The following is an 18,905-nucleotide window of genomic DNA, read 5'->3' as shown; positions in this document are numbered from 1 at the left end:
GCAACCTTAAACTCCTGAGCTTAAGCGATCCTTCCACCACAGCCTCCAAGTGTGGAACTGTAGAAGTGCACCACTATGCCAGGCTAATTTTTTCTATTTTTGGTAGAGACAGAGTCCCACTCTTGAGCAGGCTAATCTTGAACTCCTGACCTCCAGGGATCCTCTTGCCTTGGCCTTCCAGAGTGCTGGGATTACAGGTGTGTGACACTGTGCCCAGCCCAATATGATCTGAAATTGCAGGGGTAATTGCAAATATCCTATTCAGTATTTGTAGTGGTTTAAGTAAAAATGTCCACAATTTTTTTGAGACTTGTTTCCTTTTAATGCGGAGCCAAAAATCCCCTCCCCTGCCGGGTGAATTCTATTTAATGATTTGCTTCTAACTCAGCTGTTCTCAACCTGTGGGTCGTGACCCCTTTGGGGGGTCGAATGACCCTTTCACAGGGTCATTCTAAGACCATACTGCATAGCAGATATTTACATTAAGATTCATAACAGTAGCATAATTACAGTTATGAAGTAGCAATGAAAATAATTTTATGGTTGGGGATCACCACAACATGAGGAACTGTATTAAAGGGTCGTGGCATTAGGAAGGTTGAGAACCACTGTTCTAACTCATAGAATGTGGTAGAGGAATGTGGCGTGCAGTTAGAACGTCACATTATGGGATCCTCTTTGCTTTCTTTCTTGGGTCACTTGCTCTGGGGGAAGCCAGCTGACTTATAAGGATGCTCAACCAGCCCTAGGGGAGGCCTGCACAGCAAGGATCTGAGGCCTCCTGACAACAACCACTTGCACGTGTATGAGCTGCAATCAGCTCCTCTGGGCCCAGGTAAGCCCTCAAGTGACTGCAGCCCCAACATACACACCTTGACTGCAGCCTGGTGAGACACACCAAGGACCACTCTGCTAAACCATTTCCAAATTCCTAACCCACAATACTGTGGACAAAATTTTTTTCTTTTAACCCACTAAGTTTGGGGGTAATTTGTTATGCTGCAATAAATAATACAGTCCTTCAAGGTTAAATGTTATATTAGCTATAAATTTTTTAAATAGATGCTCTTTGTCAGGTAAAGAACATCCCTTCCATTCGTAATTTGCTGAGAGTGTTTTTTTTTTTTAAATCATAGCTGGATATTGAATTTTATCAAGTGTTTTTTCTTGCATCTATTGACAGGATCAGGTGTTATTTTCTTTAGTCTGTTAATATGGTGAATTACTTTGGTTTTCAGATGTTGAAAATAGCCATGTGTTTCCGGGCTAAAACCCCACTGGATTGTGATGTATTATCCTTTTTGTATATTGCAGGAATCTATTTGCTAATAAATTTGTTGAAGAATTTTTTGAGTTTATGTTCAAGGAGCTAATTAGTTTGTGTCTTTAATCTTTTTGTTTTGCTGTCAGGGTATTGCTGTCCTCATAAAATTAGTTGGGAAGTGTTCCCTCTTCTTTTGTTTTCTGGAAGAGATTGTTTAGAATTGGTGTTATTTCTTCCTTGAATGTTTGGAATAATTTACCAGTGAAATCTCTGGGGGTTGGCATTTTCCTTGTTGAAGAATTTTCAAGTACATATTAAATTAAATGTAAATATATATAGGATCTTTTTTATTATACTATTCAAGTTGTCCTTCTTGAATGAGTTTTGGTACTTTATGCCTCTCAGGGAATAGATTCATCTAAGTTGTTGAATTTATAGACAGAGAAGACAATTTATAGACATTATAGAATTTATAGACAATCTTCCCTTATGCTTTTATTGTCTATAGGGTCTTCAGTAATATCTTCTCTTTAATTTATTATATTAGTAATTTGTCTTTTTTCCTTTTCTTTGTCATTCTGGCTAGAGGGTATAATTTTAATGATCTTTAAAGAGATCTAGCTTTTTTTCTTGTTTGTTTATTTTCTGTTTTTAATCTCATTGATTTCTGCTTTTTTTTTTTTTTTTTTTTTTTTAATGAGACAAAGTCTCATTATGTCGCCCTTGGTAGAGTACCATGGCATCACAGCTCACAGCAACCTCTATTTCTCCTTTTATTCTTATTATATCTTACTTATTTTTGCTTTGGTATTTTATGATATTCTTTTTCTAGTTACTTAGGGAAAAAACTTAGGTTGTTGATTTAAAAATCTCTTTTTTTCTCTCCCTAATATAAACATTTAATGTTGTTAATTTCCCTTTAAGCTATGCTTTAGCTATAATTTTTGCTATGTTACGTTTTAATTTTTATTCAAGTCAAAATATTTTTTAACTCCCTTGAGACAAATTTCTTTTGACACATTAGTGCTTTAGAAGTGTATTTTAAATTTCTAAATATGTGGGGATTTTTCATCTTTCTGTTATTGATCTGTAGCTTAAGTTTGTGTATGATTTCAATTTTGAAAATATTTTATCATTTGCTTTATGACCTAGTGTATTGTTCATCTTGAGTAAAGTGTCATATACATTTGAAAAGAATTTGTATTCTGCTGTTGTTCCATGGAATATTCTATAAATAGGAATTAGGAAAAATCAGTTGATAATGTTATTGAGATCTTTTATATTCTTACTGAGAAAAGACCGTGGAAATCTCCAACTCTGATTATAAATTTCTCCTTTCAATGCTATTAGTTTTTACTTCTTACGTACATCTTAAGGATCTGTTGGGTGCATTCACATTTAGAATTGTTATTTCTTCCTGGTGACTTGATCCTTTTATTTTTATGCAATGTTTCTCTCTATTTCTGATAATTTTCTATGTTCCAGAACCAGCTTTATCTGCTATTTACATAGCTTCCTTTTGATTATTTTTTGTATGGTGTATCTTTTTGCATAATTTTACTTAAAATTGAAAAAAAGTATTCCACTATAATTTATCTATTGGCCTTCAGGTGTACCTCTTTATTTTTATTCTTTAATTGCTTCTCTAGAAAGTATAACATATATATCTAACTTTTTATAGTCTACCTAGAAAAACTAATTGGGTGCATGCCAGTAGCCCCAGCTACTTGGGAGGCTGAGGCAAGAGGATAGCTTGAGGCCAAGAGTTTGAAGTTGCTGTGAGCCATGTTGATGCCATGGCACTCTACCCAGGACAAGAGTGAGACTGTCTCTAAATAAATAAACAAACAAATGAATAAATAAATAAAATAATAAATAAATAGTGCTGGAATAAATGGATATCCACAAGGAAGGGGAAAACTTGCAAGTCGCCTATTTAGTACAGGTCTATCAAATAGACCTTCCTTGGGTTATCTTTTTGCTTTTTTGATAGTGTCATTTAAAACATAAAAGTTTTAAATTTTGAGGAAGTCCAGTTTATACATATTTTATAGGAAGTGCCTGTGCTTTAGCTATAGTATATAAGAATCTACTGCCTACTCCAAAGTCACAAAGATTTACCTATTTTTTCATCTTAGAGTTTTATACTTTCAGCTGTTAGATTTAGGTCTCAGATTTTTTTGAGTTGATTTTTGTCTTTGGTGTGGGGAAGGGGTGAAAATTCTCCCTTTTTTTTGCACACAGATATCTATTAATTCCAGCTAGTTTTTCTATATTTAGTAGAAATGGGGTCTCACTCTTGGTCAGGCTGCTCTTTAACTCCTGAGCTCAATCAGTCCACCTGCCTCATTCTCCCAAAGTGCTAGGATTACAGGCGAGAGCCACCATGCCCAGCCAGTACATACTAAAAAGACGATTCTTTCTTGCATTGAGTTGTCATAAATCTTTTGTTGAAAATCAATTGACCATAGAAGTTTAAGTTTATTTTTGGACTTTCTATTTTATTCTATTGATATTTATTTCTATCCCTTACCACTAATAACACATTTTTTTTTGTTAATGTAGTTTTGTAGTATTTTTTGAAGCTGTGAAGTGTGTATACTCTAACTTTATTCTTCATTTAAGATTGTATTGGCTATTCTTGGTTTCTTGAATTTTCATATTAATTTTAGGATCAGCTTGCCTGTTTTTGCAAAAGAAGTAGCTAGAATTTCAATAGTGATGGTGTTGAATCTGTAGATTAATTTAAGGAGTATTGCCATCTTAACAATATTACATCTTCCAACTCATGAACACAGGTCTTTTAAAAAACTATATACATTTATATACTTTTTTTACTGATATGTAATAATTACACAGATTTATGGAGTACATAAGATATTGTGATACAATAATACAATGTGTAATAATCAAATCAGGATAGTTAGGATACCCATTACCTCCAACACTTCACCACTTTTTTATGTTAGAAACATTCTAAATCTTTTATTCTAGATATTTTGAAAAATGCAATAAATTATTTTTAACTATAGCCACACTATTGTGCTGTTAAACACTAGAACTTATTCCTCTATCTAACTACATTTTTGTGTCCATTAACCAACCTCTCTTCATTCACCCCTCCCTCCTAGCTGCTAGCAACCAACATTCTATTCTCTACTTCCATGAGATCAGCTTTTTTAGTTCCCATATGTGAGTGAGACCATGAAATATTTTTCTTTCTGTGCTCATTTATTTCACCTAACATAATATCTTCCATTCCCATCCATTTGTTGCAAATGACAAATTTAATTTTTATGGCTGAATAATGCTCCATTACATACACATTCATCCACTGATGGACACTGAGGTTGATTTTATACCTTGGCTATTGTGAATAGTACTGCAATAAATATGGAAGTGCAAATATCTCTTAAATATGCTGATTTCTTTTCTTTTGAATATATACCTAGCAATGGAATTGCTGGATCATATGGTAGTTCTAGTCTTATTTTTTAAAGGCAACTCCATACAATTTTCATAATGGCTACACTATTAATAATTTACATTCCCATTATCAGTGTATAAGATCTACCTTTTACATATCCTTGACAGCATTTGTTATTTTTTCGTCTTATTGATACAAGCCATTCTAAATGGATGAGATGATAGCTCACGGTGGTTTTGACTTGCATTTCTCTCATGATTAATGATTTTGTTGAGCATTTTTTAATATACTTGTTGGTGATTTTATATACCTGTTAGTCAATTCAACTCATTTGTCCATTTGCATCATTTGTTTTTTGCTATTCAGTTGTTTGAGTTCCTTGTATATTCTGAATATTAATCCATTATCATATGAATAATTTGCAAGTATTTTTTTTACTCTTCAGGTTGTCTCTCCAGTCTTTCAATTGTTTCCTTTGCAGTGCAGAAGCTTTTTAGTTTCATATAATTCCATTTCCTTATTTTTGCTTCTGTTTCTGTGTTTTTGAGGTCTTCTACCTAAAATTTTTGTCTAGACCAATGTCATGAAAATTTCCCCCATGTTTTCTACTAGTAATTTTATAGTTTTGAGTCTCACATTTAAAATTCTAGCCCATTTTGAGTTTATTATTGTATGTGGTGAGAGATAAGAATCTAGTTTCCTTTTTATGCATGTCAATATTTAGTTTTCCCAGTATCATTTATTGAAGAGACTGTCCTTTTCCTACTGAATATTCTTGGCACTTTTGTAAAAAAATCAAATAACTGTAAGTAAGTGGTAACTGTAGGTATGTAGGTATGTGGGTCCCTTATTCTGCTCCATTGGTCTATGTAGCACCATGCTATTTTGGTTACTACAGTTTTTCAGTATATTTTGTAGTCAGGTAGAGGTGATGCCTCTAGCTTTGTTCTTTTTGCTCAAGATTGCTTTAGCCATTTGGTCTTTTTTGTTTCATATTCATTTTAAGATTGTTTTTTCTATTTCTGTGAAGACTGTTGTTGATATTTTGATAGGGATTGCATTGAACTTGTATATCACTTTTGGGAGTATGGTCATTTTCTCAACATTAATTCTATCAATCAATGGGATGTCTTTCCATTATTTTGTGTACTCTTCAATTTCTTTCATGGTGTTTTATAGTTTCCCTTATAGAGAGAGATCTTTCATCTCCTTTGTTAAATTTATTCATAGGTTATATATATTCATATATGTAGATATAGATGTGTAGATATAGCTATTTTAGATGGGGTTTCTTTCTTGATTTCTTTTTCCTCTATTCATTTTGGATGTATAGAATCACTACTAATTTTTGTGTGTTGATTTTATATCCTGAAACTTTACTGAACTCATTTATTAGTTCCAATTTTTTTTTTTTTTGGTAGAGCTTTTAAGGTTTTCTATATGAGATCATGGTTATCTGCAAACTAGGAAAATTTGGGTTCTTCTTTTCCAATGTGGATATCTTTTATTTCTTTCTTTTGCCTAATTGTTCTTGGCAGGACTTTCAGTATTATCAGAGTAAGACTGGTGAGAGTAGACATTCTTATTTCAGTTCTTAGAAGAAAAACTTTCATTTTTTCTACATTCAGTGTCATGTTGCCTGTGGTTTGTCATACACAGCCTTTATTGTGGTGAGACACACTCCTATACCTACTTTTTTGAGAGTTTTTAATCATGAATAGATATTGAAGCTATTGAGATGATCATATGGTTTGTGTTCTTCATTCTGGGGATGTGATATATCATATTAATTGATTTGTGTATGCTGACCTAACCCTGAATCTCTGCGATAAATCTCACTTGACCATGGGGAAGTATCTTTTTAATGTGTAGCTTGATTTTGTTTGGTAGTATTTTGTGTAAGATTTTTGTATCTATATTCATCCAGGATATTGGCATATAGCTTTCTGGTTTTTTTTGTTGTTGTTGTTGTTTTCTTGTGTGGCTTTGGTATCAGGGTAATGCTAACCTCATGGAGTGAGTTTGGTCATTCAGGAGCATATTCTTTTTTTTTTTTTTTGTAGAGACAGAGTCTCACTTTACCGCCCTTGGTAGAGTGCTATGATGTCACAGGACTCACAGCAACCTCCAGCTCTGGGGCTTCCGTGATTCTCCTGCCTCAGCCTCCTGAGCAGCTGGGACTACAGGTGCCCGCCACAACGCCTGGCTATTTTTTGGTTGCAGTATGGCCGGGGCTGGGTTTGAACCTGCCATCCTCGGTATATGGGGCCGGCGCCCTACTCACTGAGCCACAGGCACCACCCATCAGGAGCATATTCTTTAATTTCCATGTATTTGTATAGTTTCAAAAGTTCCTCTTGCTACTGATTTCTAGTTTTATGCTATTGTGGTCAAAAAATATTCTTGATGTGATTTCTATTCTTTTAAATTTGTTGAGATTTATTTTGTGACTAACGTGGTCCATCCTGGTCCATCCTATTCATGTACTGATAAAAAGAATATGTATCTGTAGCTACTGAGTGAAATGTTTTGTAAATATCTGTTAGGTCCATGTGGACTAATGTGCCATTTAAAACCAATGTTTCTTTGTTGATTTTCTTTCTAGATGATCTGTCCAGTGACGATAGTGTGCAGTTGAAATCTCTGTTATTATTGCATTAGATCTCTCCCTGTAGATCTAATATTATTTGCTTTATGCATCTTGGTGTTTTGGTGTTGAAATCATGTATATCCAAAGTTGCCATATCCTATTGCTAAATTCATCTCATCATTATGTAATACACTCCTTTTCTTCTTTTTGCAGTTTTTGACTTAATGTTTGCTTTATGTTAGGTAACTGTAGCTACTCCTGCTTGCTTTTGGTTTCTGGTTATATGGAATTTCTTTTTCTATCCTTTTACTTTCAGTATATAAGTATCTTTTCAGTTGAAGTGAGTTTCTTCTAGGCAGCCTATATTTGGGTCTTCTTTTTATGATTAATTTAGCCAGTCTGTATTTTTGGAGAGGAGAATTTAATCTGATTACCATCAAGGTTATTATTAATAGTTGAGAGTTTACTCTTATTTTGTTAATTGTTTTCTTTTTGTTTCATGTATTCTTTGTTCCTTTCTTCCCCTCTTGTTATTTACCATTGTGGTTTGGTGGTTTTCTGTGGTGATATGATTTGATACCTTTTTGTTTCTGCTTGTGTATCTGCTCTACCAACGCATTTTATACTTTTGTGGTGATCATTGTTGTTTCAGTTTTAGAGCCAAGATTTCCTTGACCATTTCCAGTAAGGTCAGTTTAATGGTGATGAGTTTTCTCAGATTTTGTTTGTCTGGGAAAGGCTTTATTTCTCCATCATTTCTGAAGGATAACTTTGCTAGGTATAGTATTCTTGGCTGACTTTTTTTTTGTTTCAGTGCTTTGAATATATCATCCCATTCTCTCTTGGCCTGCTGATAAATATGCTATTATTCTAATGGAGATTTTGTTGTATGTGACTTCATGCTTTTCTCTTGCTGTTGAGAATTCCCTCTTTGTCTTTGACTTTCAACAATTTGGCTATAATAAACCTTGGGGAAGGACATTTTTGGGTTAAATCTATTTTGGAAACTTCAAGCTTCCTGGATTTTTTTTTCTTTTTTTTTTATGAGACAGAGTTTCACTTTGAGGCTACAGCCTCAGTAGAGTGCTGTAGCTTCGCAGCACAGCAACCTCAAACTCCTGGGCTTAAGCAATTCTCTTGCCTTAGCCTCCCAACTAGCTGGTATTACAGGTGCCTCCCACAACACCTGACTATTTTTTTGTTGCAGTTGTCATTGTTCTTTAGCTGTCCCAGGTCGGATTTATACCCTCCAGCCTTGGTGTATGTGGCCAACACTGGACTGTGCCTCAGGTGCTGAGCCAGCTTCCTGGATCCTGATATCCATATTTCTCCTTAGACTTGGAATTTTTTAGCTATTATTTCATTAAATAAATGTTCTATACATTTTCATATCTTCTCCTTCTGGAACTTGTATAATACAATAATTTATTCACTTAATGGTGTCCCACAAATCTTGTTTATTGTCTTGTTCTTTTCAATTTCCCCCCCCACCCCAGGAGGTTTCAAATGAGCTATCTTCATTTTAGAAATTCTTTCTTCTCTTTATCAAATCTGCTATTGAATATTGATTGCTATTGTAATTTTTATTTCACTCATTGAATTCTTCAGCTACAGGCTTTTGCTTGATTCTCTTTTATGATAGCTATCTCTCTGTTAAGTTTCTCATTGATACCATGAAGTATTTTTCTGATTTTGTTGAATGGTCTGTATTTTCTTTATTATCATTGAGTTTCCTTAAGATAATTATTTTGGATTCCTTTGATGGCACTTTGTTAACTTCCTTTTCCTTGTGGTTTTTAACTAGAGAATTATTACTTTCCTTTGGTGGAAAAAGTAACTTTCCTTACTTTCACAGGTTATTTGTATTTCTGAATTGATGTCTATGCATCTGGGTGGAATAATTTCCTCTTCCTAAGTTTCTAAAGTATCTTTTATAGAGAAGGACTTTCACTTTCTGTTGGCTCTTAGTGGGAAGGATGTAGTTCCAGGTCAGTGAAGCTTCCTTGGCTGTATTCAATATTGGCAATAAAAGTTTGTGGTTGTGACAATGGTGGTATAGGTTGTTAGCATCCAGTAGTGACGGATTCAGTGTACAAGTGCTTAGAGTGACTGTGGGGTCAAGGTCCCAGGTTCAGTGTCTTGGGTTGGATGTATCTTACTCACAGAGCTGGGAACTGTAACTCTGAGACACTTCCTAGCATCTTGGGTTCAGGGGATTGGGTTGCAGTTGTGATTCTACCCCTGAGGGACAGGACACAGTCCTGGCCTAACTCTAGGGAAGAAGGGGTGTTCTGGAAGTTTGAGCATGGAAGTTTGAGCTGTATTGGTTCAGGCTCCTGAGGGTACAGCTGCAATTCAGGAGACTGAACCAATAGAGCTCAGTAAAAACTCAATTCCCTGGGGATGTGGCACCATGCAGTAGTGACCCTAGATCCTGAGATAGTGGGACTTGTCAGTATCCCCCACTCTGTGAGGCCGGATGCAGTAGAAGCAAGTACATAGAATGCCCAAGCACAGCTGTTGTTTTGACCCTGGGAGGCAGGGAGCAACACAGTGATGATTCTGCTTTCTGGGGAGCTCAGACTCTAGGGAGCTAGTGAGTTCTAGGGAAGCAGGGTAGTAGAGATGTTTGGCCTATAGGGCAAGATGTCTCAGCTAGCAACTGCTCCGTTTCCTTGGGACACGTCATATTACATCATCTTATCCTGGGCTGTGTAGCTGCTTAGCTTATCCAAGGTACCAGTGCCCTGTGGGGGGGGGGGTAAAGTGTAGTCAAATGTTCTGCCACTGAGCTATACCTGCATTGGAGGGTAAAGTGATGCTTCAGCTCAGGCCCAGGATGAATGACTCTTCTAGGCAGCCTAGGCACCTTTCTCTGGGTTACAGGGCTCCACCAGAGCACTGTTTCCTTGGGAGGCAGTGTATAGTCTCAGCTCAGGCCCCTAGAGGTGGGGTGCAGTTGTGGCTGAGAGAAGTAGATGGAGTGGTTCTGTCAAAACGCTATTTCCCCAGAAGGGATTGTGTAGCTGCAGCTCCAGTCCAAGGTAGTAGGGGAAGGACTAGGTTGAGCAGGTCTACCATTGCTTGGCCCCATCAGGAAGCGTGTAACAATTGCTTGCAGCTTGGCATGGGGATGTTAAGCCAGCAAGTGGGGATGGTTTGATAGTGGGTTAGCCTCAAAAATAAAGGGGTACTGTGGCTGTGCTACTCACCCTGGGGTGTGACACATTCTAGCATTAGTTTCATTTCCTAAATGACATAGTGCAGTAGCCATGAGGGCCACAGAAGTCAAGCTTCCTCTGGAGGAGTCTAGGCAGCTCCTTCAGCTGGGCTTAGTGCCTGTGAGGACTGCAAGGGATGCCAGCAGTGAGGACTGTGGGTGTCTAAGGTCTCCTGCCTGAGTGGGTGGGGGAAAGGGTAGGTAGAGCTGCTCTACTGCTCCTTGGACCTACTATGAAGGGTTTTACAGCTGCTTGCAATTTGGCTTGGGGGTTTCCAGCCACTGAACGGGGTGGTTTGGGGTGGTGATTTAGCCTCAGAGATGATGGTGCCATGTTCCAAGATGTCATAGTGCAGTAGCCATGTCAGCCACAGTGGTAGGATCCAGTCTCAGCTCCTTCTCTGGGGTGAACATAGCTGTGTGAGTTCTAGGCACCTCAGCTGTGCTTAAATAACCTTGAAGGATTGCAGGGGACCCCAGCAATGAGAACTGTAGCTGTCCAAGGTGTTGACAGGGGCTGCTGGGATTCTCTTGCTTATCATCTCACTATAGGAAGAAGCTCCTTCTCGTTACCTTCAGATCATGGCTGGGGCTGGGAGGGGTGGAGGTTTGATGTTTCCTTCTGGTCTCTATATGGCTGTGCTAAGTTTCTGTGCTCAAAGGGTTTCTGTTACTCCTTTGATGTACTCTAACATTCTTCTTTAGTTATTTCTATTTAAGTGTAGTCTATTCATTGTTTTTGATGTCTTTGTCAGAAAAATGAGTGCTAGGAGCTTCTAGTTTCTCATCTTGCTGACATTATCACCAGGATTTTTTTTATTGGTTAGATTTTCTTTAATGTCTTTCAATAATTCTGTACTTTTTGGTGTGGAAATCTTGCACTTCTACTGTTATATTTATTCCTAACTATTTTATTAACTTATGCTCTTATAAATGAAATTTATTAAATTTTTAATAAATCTTTAAATTTTTAAATCTTATAAATCGAAATTTTTTAAATTTCATTTTCAGATTCTACTCATGAACAAAATTTTCCCCAAAATAGAAAAAATAGAAAATATTTCCCAATTTATTCTAGGCCACCATGATATATATAATAAGATCAGACAGTACATTTATGAGAGAGAAAAATTACGGGTCAGTCTCACTCATGAACATAGACACAAATACTTTAAACAAAATAATAACATTACAAAAATAAAAAAAACACCAAATGCAGCGGCTCATGCCTCTAATTCCAGCACTTTGGGAGGCCAGGACAGGAGAAACATTTGAAGATAGGAGTTTAAGACCATCCTGCAGCCTGGGCAACATAGTGAGATTCTATCTCTACAACCTTCCCCCCAATAGCTCAGAATAATAGCAAACAAAATATAATTGTTTATAAAACATTGCATCATAATCACTGTCAAATCACATAGCAGTGATTTTATATTCAAAAATCCAGAAATCTGTAAAAAATCTGTAGTAATATTAACAAACTAAGGAAAAAAGTCACATGATTATCTCAGCAGATGCCATGATCTAAAAAAACCTTAAAGAAATCAGAGAATAGAAAGGAACATTCTCCATCTCATTACTGGTATCTACCAAAAATATACAACAAATATCTATTTTGGAGAGAAAACATTAGAAATATTCCCTTTAAAATCAGGTATGACATAAAGAAGCCCACTATTTTCTATCCAATAATTTATAAGAATTCTTAGCTAATTTACTAAAATAAGGGAAAAGAAGGCTTAAAGATAGAGAAAATTATCTTTATAATTTATATACACAGAATTTCCAAACAATATAGGAATAGAAATAAATTGTTAGAATCAATATCATTATACCCCAGATTGGCTGATTTGTAGTAATTGTGTTTGAAAATGTGGTAAACAAGAGATACAAAATGACAATAGCAACAAAAATAAAAAGAACATAGGAAAAAATGAGATAAACAATGTGCAAAAACCTGGGTTGAGAAAATTATTAGACTTTACTGAGAGTCATTATGCTACTTTGTTCATAGCAGAAGCATACTATGTACAAAATTGGGAAAAAAACTTAGTGTCTTAAATATGTCAAATATTCTGAAATTAAATTCAATGCAAATTCAAGAATCTGAATAAAATTATTTTTTGAAATTAAGTAAGTTGGTTTTACAAGTATTTAGAATTGAAAATGATAGGGAATAACCAAAATGCTCTTGGAAAATAATGTTTTAAGAATGATTTGCCCCACCAGTTATTAAGGTTCATTATAAACTTAGAATAATTAAGACAGCAGGGTATTGGTCTAGCAGTTAAGCAATGAAGAATGATCAAGCTCTCAGAGTTAGACCAGTGTATATACATGTAGTCTCTAACTTAAGACAGTTTAACTTAGTGATTTTTTGACTTTATGACTGTGTGCAAATGATACACATTTAATAGAATGTACTTTGAATATCTATACCTACCGTCCTGTTTTTCATTTTCAGTACAGTGTTCAATAAATTACATGAGATAGTCAACAAATTATTATAAAATAGGCTTTGTGTTAGATGATTTTGCACAACAGTAGGCTACTGTTAAGTGTTCTGAACATGTTCCAGGTAGGTGAGGCTAACCTATGATGTTTGCTAAGTTAGATACACTGAATGCATTTTATCCCATGATAAGCATCAGTACAAAATTTTGATTTATAACAGAAGAATTATTCAATAAATGGTGTTTGGGCACAATTGGTTACCTACGTGGGAAAAAATAAAATTAGATCTATCTCACACCTCATAAAACATCACTTTCAGATGGGTTAGGAACTTTGCTGTGAAATGCAAATACAGTTGAACCTCCATAGTTGGTTACTGTGGCCCTATAATTGATGAGAAATTTCTTCAGTGCTATTATGAAAAGTCCCTGAGGTTCATCAATGTGTGCCTTGAATGAGAGTTTTGGGATTTTAGAGGCATGAGCATCACCTGCACTCTGAGATTCTTAGATTCTCCGAACTCTCATACTTAATGGAGACTTGATTTCAGGAAACCAGTTTTATACTGAGTGTCATATTAATTATCATAATAGTTGTGAGATCCAATTCTGGAACATGAATGGGCTTTTATGCTATTTGTCATATATCAGCTAGATGAACAATCCTACATTTCCGATGTTCTGCACATTTCCCTGAGCATTTCTTTCCTGCACTTCACTCATGGTGTCAATTTCGGTATCAGTTAATATTCTTAGCTGTAAGCAGTAGAAATGGACTGGGGCTGTCAAAATTTCATTAAATTCTTGAGGATCAGTAATGTTGGAGTGTATTCCCTGGATGGACCTGGTTCAGGGTCTCTCATGAGGTTGCAACCAAGATACCAGCCAAGGCTATGATCTCCAAAGACTTGAATGCGTGGGGCTGGAGGACCTGCTCTAAGCCCACCAATGTGGCTTGTTGGCAGGAGGTTTCACGTTCTCACCATGTGGGCTTCTTCAAAGGGATGTTCCTTGGCTGGCTGTGGTAGCTCATACCTATAATCCTAGCACTCTGGGAAGCCGAGGTGGGTGAACCTGAGCTCAGGAGTTGGAGATCAGCCAAGCAAGAGTGAGACTCCATCTCTAAAAATATCCGGCCTTTATGGTGGGTGCCTGTAGTTCCACCTACTGGGGAGGCTGAGGCAGAAGGATCACTTGTGCCTAAGAGGTTGTGGTTGCTGTGAGCTATAATGCAACAGCACTCTACCCAGGGCAACAAAGTCAGACTCTGTCACAAAACAAAACAAAACAAAACAAAAAAAGGATGATTGTGTTATGACTTTTTCCAGAGCAATTGATTGGAGAAGGAGGATGTGGGGTATATGGGAAGAGAGAATAAAAGGGCAACTGGACACTGAACTTTTATTCACTTCCAAGTGAATCGAAGCTGCAGTCTTTGGTTCCCAAATCACTTCTGCCCATGTCCAATTGGACACACAGAATAACCATGATATACTGTGGGAGGGAAGTGAACAGAGGTGTGACTCCTAGGAGGTAAGGGGACCATGTTGAAGGCTGCCTGCTACAATGGCTAAGTGGAAGACAAAGCTGAGAAATAGAAAATAATTATGGATGCTCTGAGGGCTAGCCAGAAAAAACTTCAGAAAATATCCTAGAGTAGAAAGAGAGGTCTTTATGCTGTTGTTGCAACTGCAATGAATATGACTTTCAGTAATTCTAAGTTGTTGCATCTTTTGCTTAAGATTTAAAGCCTTGGGAGAGAGCTGAGCCCACTGTGCTTGCATCTTTCTTATTTGGGGTTAGGAAGGGAGAGTATCTATTCCATGCAGTTTCCATCATGGGAAGCAAGGACTACCTTTCATTGAGACTGCGCACCACAGAATTCTCCAAATGGTAGGTGAGGGTACTAATAGAAAAGAAGGGATTCTTATTAGGTAACACCTGCTCCTTCCCAGAAAAGACAATATCCACTAGAATCAGATACAGTTGAAGAATTTCTAAGTGGCTAAAGTGATCTGTAACTCTGAGAGACCTATGATGAATAATTAAATATGACAATTATTGGAATTTGTAGAGGATATAATTGAGATCATGATAGTACACAAAAAGATCTAGTGAGAATTTATAGAGACAAGAGAAGAGGGCAAAGATGGACATTTTGATTATTTAAGAGGGTAGGAAAAGTCAGGCTCATGTCTCTTTTCTGATTTCTCACTGTTGGGGCCACACCCAGGTACTGGATCACTTGAAAATCCTTTTCACTGTTCTGTCTCTTGGTTTTCTTTTGTTGTAAAGTACACTTTTTCTCTATAGGCTGGTGCTTCTACCAGGCAGAGGCTTTGTTTCATTCACCTCTGCCCCTAAGCCCACCATAATTCAGTGTTCAGCTATGCCTGGTTATTCTGTCCCTGCAAAAGCTCAAGAGAAGATGTTATTCCCAGACATTAGCAAATACCTGTAGCAAATGTCCTTCAGAATTAAATCTTTTTTTTTGTTTAATTATAGCATCTATTTGATGATGCTTCAGTAGCCTTCAGATCCAAACTTCTAGAAAGAAGTCATCATATTATGACCTTTTACAGACAAAGAGACAAATTCCCTGTGTTCAGTATGTCTCGTGTTGGGGATGATAAACTATTTGCATAACTTTTAGTTCTTAGTAACTGAATATTTTGGATTAAGCTGTGCTTCTAGGAATGTGCTGGTAAAGAATAAAGCCAGAGCCCTTCAGTAGTAGATAACAGTCTCACCTGCAGGGTAAGCTTGTTATTTGTCCCAGTTATCTGGGGGTATGGGCCTGCATATCAGAAACTAGAACTTGGGAGAAGAGGTCCAGGTCACTAAAAATAAGTTATTGTCTTCTTTGGTCTTGATTTCAGGAAAGGGTTGTTGAGACATTTAGGAAGAAGCTCCCTGATGACAGGTGTTGAGACCATACTGACCACGTGGAGGCACCAGTGGCTGAGAAGGTGCATCCTAGGGAACAGGGTCAACCCTTTGAAAGGGTCAACTACCTTTCCGGGTAGTGAAATGTCATAGGCCTTTGAGAATAAGCCTCTGTTGGTAAAACCAGCCTTGGACAGTAGAGCCATGCTTCCTATTCCTTTGCTATTTATTTACCTATCACTTTCCACCTGGGTTTAACAAAGTCTGTGAAAGTTATGGGTGGTCTCAGCCGGGCTCTGAGGGTTCCCAGGGGCCCGTGTTCTTTATGGGCTAGAGTTGCAGAGGCGCTGTCATGGAGCACTTGCACTCAGCTGGCAGGTGTTTGCAGTGGTGACGCAGGATGAAGCATGGCCCTGTACCATGCCTTTCCTGTGTATCACTGAAGCACCGGCTGCAGCAATGTCCCATCTCTGTGGGCCTTCTCCAAGCTCACTGTGGTCACACTGCTAGCCCCCATTCCTGCTGCCTTCTTGGTACTCCAAACCTGAGTGGTACCCACTAGACAGGATGCAAATCTCAGTTCAAGGCAAGAGTCTGGAATTCTTATAATTTAGATCCTAGAACCATGAGCCAAGGGCCTAAAATTTTTTCAAGGACCCATGAGAATATTCAAGTTTACAAAATATATTATTGGCTTCGTAAATAAATGCTTATTTATACATCTTCCTGTTCATTGGTCTATGCCAATTCAACTCTTATGTAGTTGTATGGAAATTATATTTTATGTTGCATACAGACGCAGTTTAACATGATGTGGGGTGAGAATTTTGAAATTCAAAACGTAGGGGCCTGGCAGTCTCTTAAAGTACCCAGCTTCTCCCCGAATCCCTTCCTCTGGGTGCGAGGCAGATCCTTCTCCAGCAGAGGGCGCACCGAGCAGCGCTTCAGGTTGCTTTGCCAGGATCTCCTCGTCCTCTCTGCGGGGTCCCAGGCAGATCCCCCAGATTGTCTCTAATTTTTTTCTTCTCTCTGAGCCTTGGTTTTTGGCCTTTAAATTTGAATTAGTGGCGCCTCCCTCCAGGAGGTGGGGCAATATCCTCCCAAAGCTCTGGGGGATCCGCGGGGCAGATAGATGGTAATCCTCAGGCCAGAGGCAGGCTTGAAGGTTCCTCTTGTGTGAGAAGCTTTACTGACACCCAGGGACTGGACAAAGGGCAGCTGCAGAGAAACCTTTTAAGTTGCATTCTTTTTTTTTTTCCCCAGCTTATTTTATTTTATTTTATTTCTTTTCTTTTATTTTTTATTAAATCATAGCTGTGTACATTAATGTGATCATGGGGCACCATACACTAGTTTCATAGACCGTTTGACACATTTTCTTCACAGTGGTTATCATAGCCTTCCTGGCATTTTCTTAGTTATTGTGCTAAGACATTTACATTCCACATTTACTAAGTTTCACATATACCCTTGTAAGATGCACTGTGCTGAGTGAACTGGCTGGCAACCCGTAGAAGACTGAAACTGGACCCACACCTTTCACCATTAACTAAGATAGACTCTCACTGGATTAAAGATTTAACCTTATGACATGAAACTATAAAAATATTAAGTTGCATTCTTGATTTCCCTCAAAGTGCAAGGGCTGTGGCAGAGACGGGGGAGTGGAGGGAGTGGGGGTATCAAAGGGCATCCCCGGATTTTGAGGAGGATTTTAAAACAACTCTGCTCTTCTCCTTGAGCCTGTCTTTCCTCATTAAAATTTATTATTTCAAAATGCTGTCTGAGCTCAGAGGTGGCTTAGAGAGCTCCTAACTGGAAATGAGGTGAAGACAAAGTTAGCGGGGTTTGTGGAGGAGTTAGTCTTGACCTGAATGTCAAAGGGCCGGTAGATTTTTTTTTTTTTTTACCAAAAACAAAACGAACATCCCTCCCAAAAAGGAAAAAACCAACAAAAATCCAAATAACTTGTTTTCCTAATTATAAATAATACATACGCAATATAGAAAATCTAAAATTATAAGAAAGCCAAAAAATAAAAAAACGTGTGTTTTTTAGCAGAAAAACTCATTTTTTAAAATACAGTTCTATTAACAGTATGAGGTATGTACTTTGTTTTGCATGTTTTCTTAGTTTTTTTCTGTTGCTATGAAAAATATCATAGACTAGGTAATTTATAAAGAATGGAAATTTATTCCTTACAGTTGTGGAGGCTGGAAAGTCTAAAACTAAGGCACCAGCAGGTTCAGCATCTGGCGAGGGCTGCTCTCTGCTTCTGATATGGTGCCTATGGCTGGATGCTCATTGGGCAGAAGGCCACAAAAGGGACACTATGTCCTTAGGTGGTACATAGACAGAAGGGGGAATCCACTCCCTCAAGCCCTATTATAAGGGCTAATCCCATCCATGAGGGTGGGACCCTCATGACCAAATCACCTCTTCAAGGCCCCACTTCTCCGTATATGAAACTTTTTTTTTTTTTTTTTTGGCTTAAGCAAATTCCCTTGCCTCAGCCTTCCAAGTAGCTGGGACCACAGGCGCCCGCCACAGCCCCCGGCTATTTTTTGTTGCAGTTTGGCTGAGGCCGGGTTCGAACCCAGCCCCACTTCTCCATACTCTTACCTTGGAGGTTAAATTCCAACATATGCATTTTGGAGGGACATATACATTTAACCCATAGTGCATCTTATGTGTATATTTATAAAAATGTATCACATCACACTTCTTTGAAATCTGCCTTCCTCGGTGTATATCAAGAACATTCCATGTTCTTGTACTTTTTTTGCCTATTTCACATTGCAAATGTCCAGAAGTTACTTAATGAAATTCTATATTCTTGTAAGTTATTTCCATATTTTTATTGTTCATAAAAATTCTATGAAAATCATTTTTAGAGCTAAATGTTGCAAAATATTCATATTTATTTCTTTTATGGGATATACACATGGCCACAATCTGGGATCATCTTACTGTAATTTTAATCTAATGTGATATCATTTTTTATCCTTTCTAGAAGTGGGATTGTCTACTCAAATGGTAAATGCATGTGTAATTTTGCTAGATTT

The sequence above is a fragment of the Nycticebus coucang genome, chromosome 14 (genome assembly GCF_027406575.1).
Source record: "Nycticebus coucang isolate mNycCou1 chromosome 14, mNycCou1.pri, whole genome shotgun sequence".
Classification (NCBI taxonomy): domain Eukaryota; kingdom Metazoa; phylum Chordata; class Mammalia; order Primates; family Lorisidae; genus Nycticebus; species Nycticebus coucang.
Note: the sequence above shows the minus strand (reverse complement) of the source record.